Here is a 12,390-nt window from a genome sequence, read left to right on the forward strand (position 1 = left end):
TACTACAGTAACTATACATGGATTGTATCTATAATTATTTGTATGAGGGAATTTTAAATGGTGATCAGGGGATTTTGACCAAATCAATAAATGTAGGTATGTGGAAAGACATGTGAATTGAAAAAAGTTAATAAATGCTAATCACGAAATTTTGACCAAATCAATAAATGTTGAGTTTTTTTTTTTTTAAAAATAAAAAATTTAAAAAATTCAGATTAAGATATTGAAGCTCCTACAGATTTTGGAGGTTAAAAATTTCCTTTTACTTAATATATAATAAAGATCTCATCAAAAAGTGGCAAAATGCTTCTCAAAGATGAGCGCAGTGACAATGAATACGGCTTTGTTGGTAAAGGAAAATTTTTAGCCAAAAAACATCCTATAAGTTATTAAATTATAATTTTTTTTTATATATTTATTTTTTAAAAGATGAAAAAATTACTATAACATTTAATTCTGAAACCACTTAAATCGTTGCCTTGTTAAATAAACCAAACTACGTGTTGTCAACTCGTGTTCGAAATCATGATGGGGATTCGGTCAATAATGATGACTGGAATGTTTTACATTGGGGAATGTATTCGTGCGAGCAATAAATTCAATTTTTTTTTACGAAAATGATTGATAGTTCGAAAAAAGTGATTTGATTTTGATTCGAATTCGAACGAAGACAGAGAAAGAGGGAGAGAAAAGAGGAGAAGAGAAAGAGGAGGAGAGAGGGAGAAAGAGAGAGGAGGAGAGGAGATCGTCGCAGCACCACCGCCGCCGCCGATCGTCGCAGCACCACCGTCGTCGCCTCCGGCCTCAGCCTCCGCCTCCTCCTCCCCCTGTGATTATACCCCCTCCAGTACTCCTCCTTCTTCCTTCCTCCTCCTCCTCCTCCTCCTCCTCTTTCCTTCTCTTCTTCTCCACCCTTCTTCTTCATTTTGCAACAAAAACACAGAAAAAAAAAGACACCAAAACGACGTCGTTTTGGTGTCGAGCCAAGTTCGAGCCAAACTTTTTCGAGCTATGTAGCGGAGTCGTTTTTTTTATTCCACCTAAAAAAAAAGGGTTAATTTTACGGCGGAGGTACTGCTGTGCCTCAAGGCACAATAGTTACTGTTGTCCCCTTATGGGAGTTTTTTTGAGCATTTTTTGATAATTTGAATCGTTCATATTGTAGGGTTTGTCAAGAATATTATTTATGTAAAAAATCAAGTTAATCGGATATTCATAACCCCATGATCAGGTCCTAATTGTTTTAAAAATTTTATGAAAGTTATGTTAACCGTTAATTTTTATAAAAACAAATGTGCTTTGGTTATAAAGTTATAGATATTCAATCAACTAGATTTTTTGCATGGATGATTTACTCGACGAGTCCTATAATGTGAACGGTTCAGATCATCGAAAAACATTCAAAGTAATCTCCACAAGGGGACAACAGCAACTGTTGTGCCTTGGGGCACAGCAGTATCCCCCATTCGGATTTTTCGTGTCTTCGATTAGATTTCTGACAATTATAAGAATTTTTTTTTTTATAATTTTTAATAATTAAACTAATTTTCATTATTTTTAAAATTATTATTAAGATTTCTTTATTATTAGGCCATTTAACAGAATTTACTGATATCATGTTGATGTCGTGTCATACCAAAAATAACAAAATTGTCCATTAATTATTTTATCTATTCAAATGAAAAATTTTACTCATCTCTCTTGAAATTTTGCATATAAATATTATAAAAAAAAATCCATACATATTTCACCATTATTTAATAAAATACTTAAATTTCATCAATATTAAATAAAATCTTTAAATTGTTAAGATATTATCAAATCATTTAATGAAAAAAAAAACTCTCAATTTTTATTGATAAAATACTTAAAAATAAATAATCTTTTTAAAATTAAAGTTATAAATAACAAAAAAATTAGAGTAAATTGGTGATAAATCCAACCTAAGAAGTGTATAAGGTGTTAAGTCCAGTGAATATTTTTTATTAATGAGAAATCCACACTTTGTGAAATAATTTGATAAGAAGTTCTTTGTTGTTTTGAAATGACATTTTGTTTCTAATTTTATCCCCTAACTTATTTGTTGATTTTTCGTGGACTATCTGTTCAAATTTATATCTATCTGTTTAATTTTTTTTCCTGTTTGTTCAATTATGATTGTCTGATCAAATTTTTTGACTATTTGTCCAAATTTTTTTCTCTTATTTGTTCAAATTTTCTTATTCGTTTAATTTTTTTTATCTATTCAAATCTTTGTTAAAATTCTTGTTCTAATTTTTTTTCTATCTCTTGTAAAACTCTATCTGTTGAAATTATTGTCCTATTTTTTCCTATTTGTTTGAAATTCTAGTTCTAATTTTTCAACATGTTGAAATTCAACATACAGATCTGTTTAAATTCAAAACAAATAGATCTTATATGTTTTTGTTTTTATTTATTTATTTATTTTTTACCTATTCATCATCAACAACAATCACATATACATCTATATCATCATCATCATCAACAACAACAACAACAATCAATAACTTAAAAACAAATAAATAAAGATCTGATGTGAATCTCTATAGATCCAGATCTAATCAAAAGAAAAATCAATATCATCACAACCTCTTATAGATCTATCTATATCTTTATATATATATATATATATATATATCTATCAGTAACAGCATGAAACAAAACACAAACAAATTCAAATTTGGATTTTTATTTGTTGAAACATACACATACATACGGATTTGACGAGAAAGTGCCAAAGTGAAGCTAGGACAACTCAGTAGGTTTCTACGAGTCAGAGCTCGGTGGAGTCGAGTGAGGTCCACGGAGATGAGGCGGCGACAGTGGTGGATCAAGAGAAAGAAGATTTGAGGGTGGCGTTAAAGATAAGTATGCAACACGAGTCGCCGAATGAGAGAAGGAGCAAACCGAAGGAGAACATCGTCGGAGGTGAAGGTCCTTGGAGTAGATCTGGAGATCTCTATGTTGTAGTAGTGGAGATCGGCTTCTATCTCTTCTCTTTCCTTCACCGGTGACGGCAGTGGAACCGACGTAGATCTTGACGGAGATGATGGATATGGCGAATATGGCGGTGGATCTAGATGGAGGCTAGGAGGAGAATGGTAGAGCTATAGCTCAGAAGGAGGACGAAAGTCTCACGTTAGCATTGGTGAGGCGACAGAAGTGACAGAGCTCTGACGATGGAAAGATAATGGCGATTGGAGGTGACGGAGAGGAGAGAGAGAGTGATAGGGGTGTAAATTTGGCCCGGCCTAGCCCACCCGGGCACAGCCTTGGTTCGGCCCAGGTCAGGCTTTGCGGGCTCCGGCCAAATTCGAGCCGGGCCGAGCTGGCCCACGGGCCAAAAATTTAAGCCTAGGCCCAGCCCTAGGCCCAAGGGTATTCGGGTCTGGGCTTGGCCTCAGGCTTGGGCGGACCAGATCGATTTTTTTTTTTTTTAATTTTTTCTATCAAAATTTTATTATTTTCCATTAAAAACACTGGCCCTCAAGAGGGATAGATGGATTGGGTTGGGCCGGGCCTTGAGTGGGCCTGAAGCAGCTCGATGGGCTTGGCCACGGGCGGGTCGGACTTCAAAATGATGGCCCAGGCCCAAGTCTAGGGACTCAGGCTAGGCTCGGGCCCAAATGGGCCTACCCCGGGCCGTGGGCCATTTTTACACTCCTAGTGAGTGGGTATGTGTTGTTGGTTAATGGTATTTGGAATTTGGGACCGTGGATAAATATATATACATATATAAGGATATTTTGGTCATTTTGTTTAAACTTGTTCTTTTAGATAAAGTATTTAACTGCATGGACCTTTAACCAAACAAAATTGATATTTGGATTTATAGACCGAGTTCCCTAAAATTTATTATTTTTAGTAATGTTCAAATAAATAGATTTACTTTTTTTCTCGACAATATGCATTATTTATTTGTTTATTCATATGTAAAAAAATTATTATTTTATCTTTTCTCAATCATGTATTATTTTCAATTTTTATTTTTTGAGTTATTAAATTTCTAATCGATGCATATTTAAAAAAGCGCAAGTTAATATTTCTTACATGATTAAAAAAATTAAAAATAAAAATAGAAGTAAAAAATTTAATCACCTTACAATAAATTAAAATTAGTTAATAGGGAATAAAAGATCAAGAAATCATTTGAGAATAATAAACAATTTAAACAATTTGTCATTTCTTACACTTGAAATTAAAATTAATCTTTACTTAAATGAAGAAATTCACTACAACAAAAAACACCTTTGGCGACTAAATTTTTAGTCGCCAAAAGTCCTTTTTTAGTCGCCAAATGTCGAATTTTCACTTTCCCCGACAAAAACTTTTAGTCGCCGGTTTTGTCGCGAATACATGGTCGCGAATACCTTTGGTGACTAAAAAACTGTTAGACGGCAATATAGAGGTCTTTAGCGACGAAAGAATTTATCGCCAAATGCAATTCCATTTTTAGAAATTATACATTTCGCGACTAAACTTTTAGTCGCCAATATTGATTTTTTTTTATTATTTAAACATTTGCCAACTAAACTTTTTGTCGCCAAAAAGTATACCTTTCAGCGACCACAGACTTTAGTCGCCAAAACCATTTTTCAGAAAAAAAAAAATTGCCTCTGCTGGTCCCAAGTTTCGAACCTGCAATGTCCCAACATTCTCAACCTTTACCAAAACTTTCTCCCCACTACGCCACTACAACATCACATGAATATTAATGCAACATTTATTATTTATATACTATATTGACTGGTATTAATACAAAATTATATATATATATATATAAATAATTATTTTTATTTAATATATTTTATGTAAAAAATAAATTATTTACTAAAAAAAAATAGGATAGCACTTTTGGCAACTAAATCTGAATTTTAGTCGCCAATTCTCCGTTTTTTTGGCTACTAATTTGTTTTCTGTCGCTAAAAGAATTAAACCCCGCCTAAGGATAGCACTTTTGGCGACTAAACTGAATTTTAGTCGCCAAAACCTCTACTTTGGGCGACTAAACTGCATTTTAGTCGGCAATTCTTGACCTTTAGCTACTAATTTTTTTTTTGTAGCCAAAAAACTTCACTTTCAGCGACTAAACTGTTTTTAGTCGGCAAAACACCTATAATCAGCGACCAAACTGCCGTTTAGTCGCCAAAACCATCACTTTTGGCTACTAAATCATTTTTAGTCGCCAAAAATCGTGACTTTTGGCTACTAAACAACCTTTAGTCACTAAAACCCGTACATTCAGCTACTAAACTGCATTTTAGTCGCTAATATCCTTATATTTGGCGACTAAACTCTTTTAGTCAGCAAAAGTGATCAATTTTAGCGACTAATTCTATTTTAATCGCCAATTCTACTACTTTCAGCGACGAAAAATGCTGTTTTGGTCGCCAAAAGTGCTTTTTGTGATTGTTTGAAAATAATAAAATACTTAATTAATTTGTTATGTATAATACTTAAAATCTATTTCCCTATCTTTATTTATTTCATTTAAAATATTTTTATTCAATTAAATCTTAAAATTTATCGCAGTGATTTGTTTGGCCTTCCGCTTTATAGTCCGTAGACTTCAATCCTTGGGAATCGAGCCTTATTGAAATCTATAGATTTCTCTTCGAAAAATGCATGAGAACACTAAAAAGAGATCACTAGAGGGAGCACTAATAATGTGGCAGTAGGCCCCGCCCACTTTCTATGCCTTATTTTTATTTTTTTATTATTATTTTTGTCATTCTCAATATATTAGTGCTATTAGTAATGTATTTTTTAGTGATCTAAATCATTGTTGTTTCTCTTCAATGTGAATATTACCTTTCGCCCCGTAGGACAACTTCTTGAACCCGATGTTGTTCTTACCTTTTAGCTCAAGCCACCTACCGGACAGAGACTAGAACGACTAGCTTGGCTTTGATTTTTCTATGTTAACTAGCGGGGAGCTATCTCGCATTCATTAATAGTAGGATTTTTATTTTATTTTTTGTTTATGAAAATTCAAAAACTTGTTGTGAAAAAAAATAGAGTTAAGAAATTACATCTATATTTTAAAAAATTTATAAAAAAAAATAATAATTTCATATATATTTGATAGGGTAAATTAAATTACATTTATATATTTGATAGGGTAAATTAAATTACATTTATATATTTTTTTAGCAAGTGTTTTATTTCGTTGTGTGTTTAAATTATTCTTAGAGTTTGATTTCTCAGTCATGTCAATAAAATTATATGAGTATTAGATATACGAAGAAGTAAAATTAAATAATTTAAATAATTGCACTTCCCTATAAATAATGATAGAACAAAATAATGGTGAGAAATTAAAAAATAAAGTAAACATTTAACCATTAATGAAGGTGAGAAATTAATTTTAAGATTTAATTTAATAAAAATATTTTAAATGAGAAAAATAATGGTAGAGAAATATATTTTAAGTATCATACAACAAATTAATTGATTATTTTAGTATTCTAAAATTATTTCTCTATTCAAGTAAACATTAATTTTATTTTTAGGTGTAAGAAATAAGAAATTGTTTGAATTGTATATTATTCTCAAATAATTTTTTGATCTTTCATTTCCTATTAACTAATTTTAATTTATTGAGAGGCGATTAAATTTTTTTTACTTCTATATTTATTTTTTTTATTTTTTTAATCATGTAAGAATAACCTGTGTTTTTTTTTTTATTTATTTTAAATATGCATCGACTAGAAATTTAATGACTAAAAGATAAAAATTAAAATTTGTTAATAATATCTTAACAATTTATGGATAAATAATTTTCTTACATATGAATAAATAAGTAGGAAAAATTGTTGGAAAAAAAAAATCCACTTGTTTCAACTTAAAAAAAGAAAAGAAAAGGAAAAAAAATTAAATATTAAATACATTAATTAAAATTGATAAATATTTCATTGTTTATATAGTGTGAAATAAATCATATATGTATGTATTGTATTAATTATTAGGGTTTTATATTAAATTATTAGGGTGTTGAGTTAAAATATGTATAGATCTTTAATAATATATATGCAAAACCTCAGGAGAGGTGAATGCAAATTTTCAATTAAATAGCTTATTAGTTTAAAGGGGCAATATAGTCATTTTGAATAGAAAAATAACGGCATTTGTGCTAAATGAACGGATTGGGAGAATTTTCAAGTAGGGAAAGTTTTTGTAATTATTAAAATCATAGGAGAAACCTTTTTAGATCACCTTGTTGGTTTGGATTGTAATTATACGAAAAGGTTCTCCTGGATAAGTCAAGAGGCATCAAATAATTTTATATTGTCTAACGAATGTAAAGAGGCATTATATAATTTTATATTGTCTTACGAGTCAAAATTTGTGAGTGATTTTTCATAATGTGATATATTGAATGATTGAGATTTAATTCTATTAAAATTGGATAACCTTATCACTCTCATACGACATATGTTTGGTAGTGGGAAGTTGTTTATTGATTGTTTAATTTTTGACCTCCCAAAGTTGATCTGTATATGTTACACTAGTTTTTGGTGATTGTCAATGTGGAGATCAAATTTAGATATTAAATTATCCAATAATTTAAAATATATATGTTTTTCTCTAAAAAGTGATAGGTTCGACTTTTTTTTGGGTCCCTTTTCAATGTATTAAAGGAAGAAAAAACTAAAAAAAAAAACACTAATGCATTGGTATAAAATAAGAGAAATTACAAATTATACAAACTTTTCAAAATAATTACTTACACATGAAAATTTTTATAATTTTAATAATTAAAGTTTATAAAATTTACTACTAATTTGAATTTCTTTTGTAACCTTCAACTGATTTGTTATTTCCCCTATAAAATATGTAAGTGAGTTCCTTAAATCATGTGTCGTATACAAGGATTAAGATATTGTTTCTACTGGAAAACAACCAGCCTTCCTCTATCATAAAAAGTTTAAAATGTGAAACTTGTTTGATCACTCCAACTTCTTGTATGATGGATCAGACCAAGAAATGAATATATATATATATATATAATGATTGAATTTTTATGTTAAATTTACTTATTAAATAATGTGTTATTATTACATTGGTGTAACAGACTCCCCTTCTTATGCATTGTACCAATGCATAGATGACTATCCAAATTCAATAATGTTGACATTTTGTAATATGAGATTGTGGGTTTAAATCCTATAGAGAAAAATTTGATATTGTTCGTGTGAGATCCAATCTATTAATGGTTGTAAATGTGCACATGAGATGAGACAATAATTTAAAGTGTAGTGTTATTTTAGGAAAATGTCTCGTAACTCAAATTTTGTGGCTCAAAAGTGGCTCAAATGGCCAAAACGACGTCGTTTTGGCCATTTTTATGTTGTTCTGTACTCAAAACGACGTCGTTTTGGCCATTTGAGCCACTTTTGAGCCACAAAATTTGAGCTACGTAGCCTTGTCGGTTATTTTAATCTAATAGTTAGACTCATTTTTCAAATCATATGACAGTCTATTAAAATATCTAAGACAACTCGTTTATTTATGTATTCTCTAAATATTAAACAATTATCTTTTTTACATATCATTAGGTTTTAAAAATGAGTTTAGAAAATAGACTTCTATATTATTTTTTTAATTTAAATATGATATATAGAGAAGATAAAAATAACATTAATCTATGTATGTGCATGTCTGGTTGTATATCAACTAGGAAGGGTTGTAAATGAAAGTAGTCACAGGCTCAGGCAACAGCCAACAGAAGATAAAAACAAAGTATGGAATAGAAACTAAAGAAACAAACAAAAGGAGAAGTGATGTGTGGCTTTGGCTACGTCAGATGAGGGAGTGGCTGATAGCCCTTTATCACATTATCTCTCACTTAGTCTTTCTCAACCTCATACTCAATTTCAGCTTTTTCCATGGCCTTCTATTAAGATAGTACTTTTTTCCTTTTTTTAATGTTATATCTATTTTATTTTGTAGTCCCTGCATTATGGCGTATTTGTATTAGTTCCATCATTTTTTAAAAATGTTTTCTTACTTCTCAATCCATGCTTTTTGATCCTAATTGGACTCTCTCTCTTAGGCATAGTTTGGGAAGTTGGTTTTGGTGGGTTAGGGACTAAAATAGTCACAAAAAATAAAACATTAAATCCAATCTATAATCATTACACTCATCTCTCACAAAAAAAAGTCAAAAAAGTCAAAAAGTCAAAAAGTCAAAAAGCCCTTCTTAAACCAGGCTTTTTAGCTCCAGGCTAAAATAGCCAAAAAATCAAAAAGCTAAAAAACTAACCCACTTCTCAAACGGAGGCTAAATGACTAATTTTGGTATAGAATATTTCATTTGGAACAGTTGTATTAGGAGTTTGAGAAAGGGAAAACAAACTTGATTACTAGTTTTGGTAATATTTAAACACTCATCTCATCTAAGTTTCAAACTAGAAATCTTTCTTCAGGTGCACCTCATATAGCTACTATCTAGTCACGTCCACCTTCCTTAGCTGTCTTTTTTGAAAAAAATGTTGATTATAATAGTAATCAGTTTGGTTGGTTTGGTTTTTCAAAATTTACTTTTCAAAAAATTAAAATTTTTTATTTTTCATATTTTTTTTATTTTCATTGAATATTTTTTAATGTTCTAAGTAATTTTTTTTTTTAATTTTTAGATACACCTAACATAAATACCCTTAAAAAATATAATATTTGTAAAAAAATAATCTTTAAAAAATTTACTAAATATCAAAAATATAAAAAAAAAATACAAGAATTTAATATATTTTTCGTATTCTTGTGTATTTATTGATTTTAAAAGATATATATTTTTACAAATATTTTATTTTTTAGATACATCAAAGTAAGGTGCATCTAAAGAAATAAAAAAAAATTGCTTAAAATTTTTAAAATATTCACTAAAAAAAAAAAAAAAACTCAGTTTTTAGAAAATTGAGACCAAACACAGTAAATATTATCTTAAGTGGTATTACTAATCCAAAAATAAAAAATAAAAAAAATCATTAAGTAGATAAGGCTTGTTTTCCATTAACCCAACCAAGTTGTGATCTCTGCCACAAAATGAGATTGTTCATTTGATGGTGATACTGTCACGTAGTATCATTATTACACTCAATATTTATTTATTTATTTTTAACCTTTTATTTGCCGTTTTAAGTTTATTAAAATTTGTTAGCATTTGAGTCAATTTTTTTTTTTATATTTTTTTTTTGATACTTCTAAACTGAAGGCTCTAAAATTTTTTTTAAAAAATAAAAGTATCCACTTTTTTTAATATATATATATATTTATTAATATGCATAGTGCAAGTGAGAAGAGTGTACAATCATCCTGACACGGTATGTACGTGCATCGGGCACTAAGACAGACACATGCTCTAGCCGGGGGTGGCCAAGTGCTGCTTGGTAACTCGAGCTTTTTGTGGCTTAAATTTTAAAGGAAAATGTCTAAGACTCCAGTTGGGAGTGTTGGGAGGTTGTACGTGTAGCCCATTGATTGGATCAAAAAAAAGTTGTTGTTATTTTTTATTTATTGTTTTTAGCGAATAGGAAGCCGCCACGTCACTGGAGTATGAATCACGGCTCAATTTTAAATTAGCTCAAATGATGTAGTTTGATGCTATAGTGTAGAAAATAAGCATTAACTTTATTTTATTTTTTTTTAAGGATGCTAAACCGAGTTGTTCTTAATAACATACAATTTCTTAAGGCATTTTATCAAATTTTTTTTTTGTGTAAATTCTATATCTTTAGCAGCACCTATATTTAGTAGATTTTGTAAAAATTCATAATATCAGTAATAGTTTGCGATTAATATTAGTACTTGATTATGATCTAACAATAGATCTTAGATGTAGAAATGGTGATATAAACTCATAAAAAAGAAAAAAATTATTGATAATTCTAAGATGTTTTGATTTTAGACCCACCATACTTCCAAAATAAGAACAGTACTTAAGAATTTTGACCGTTACCTGAACACAGTTTACAAAAGTGGCTAACTTCAACCTTTCCTTCTTTAGATTAGACTCAGAACAGATTTGTTTCATTTCCTATCTCAGACCGTAACTTCAGAAACTGCTTCTTTGGTTATGTAGGAGATGTAAGATCAATAACTTGACATATAGTGGTAATACACTATTTTCTGAAAATGAAAAACTTTTTTATTTATTGAACAAAAATTTACAAGGAAAGTGGTGTCTGTAAATTGTTGGATTGCTAGAGTATTGTTTGCTCTAAGAAGGCCTAAGAACCGAACTTCTTTCTTAGTTTAAGTATACTCGAAGTAATCTCTCCCCTTTTGCTCTCCCCCAAGGCCTTTATATAAGCATCTTGTGGACTTTAAAGTCTGAATTTCAACATATTCTATAAACATAAAATATTTTTTATGTTAACATATTTTTTTTTTTTGGTTATTTGAAGGCAAACAAGAGACAAACAAGCAGGTGGTGTAACCATATGCTGATTTATTTATGCATAAGAGACATCAAGTGGTGTAGTCATATAGAAGTGTAATTTTCAACCCATGGTTTTGCCAAATTGCCTATGATTTTGTCAATCCATTGCATTGTCTAGATTCTATATCCCCTCATCACCCATGATATCACTAAGATCATAGTTTTTATCATATTTTTCAAACATCTCATCCCATCCTTCTAGATCTTGTTCCATTAGATATTTCTCCATAAATTTACATCCTCTTTCAGATAAATATGTCCCCGAATCTACATGTTCCAAATAAGCATATACTAATTCATAAGGCAATCCTGGAACAATTAATTTTTCCGCCAAGGATGGCGTTATTGCAAACGTAGTAGTCCTTCCATAATGCACTAATTTGAATCCAACACTTGCTAATTTGTAGTTTTGTGAGATATTATGAAAAATCCTCTTGCTCTTGCTTCTATTGGATCTAATATAAAAGGTTCGTCCCAATCTTTGAACCAATCACATTGTGGGGGATCACGTCTTTCTTGTCTTTGACTTTTATTATATAATGAGTTACATTTAGATGTTCATCCTTTAACTTTGTTTGGGCAGTTGTAAATGTGATGCGTGCCATGCTTAGATATTTTTTATAGACTTCATAAATTCTCCTGAACATGAATTGTTGGAATTTGGTGAGCTGAGAGAACATAGTACTCTGTAGATGAGGTGGAACGTCAAATGTATTGATTATTCCCAATTTCTACATTTGAACTAAAGGACCTTTTGGGCTGATGACCTTGTCTGGATCGAATAAAACTTTTAACATTCTATAACTGTACATGGTTGTCCATCCGTTGAGGTAACACCACTGAGTTCCCAGATAGGTGACGTATTCTTCATACCATCTCAGAAATAACTTAATAAACGTACATCTTCTTATTTTATATTGGATGTCATA

Source organism: Camellia sinensis, unplaced genomic scaffold, assembly GCF_055761805.1.
Source record: "Camellia sinensis isolate YWXY unplaced genomic scaffold, ASM5576180v1 Unanchor1, whole genome shotgun sequence".
NCBI classification, from domain to species: Eukaryota; Viridiplantae; Streptophyta; class Magnoliopsida; order Ericales; family Theaceae; genus Camellia; species Camellia sinensis.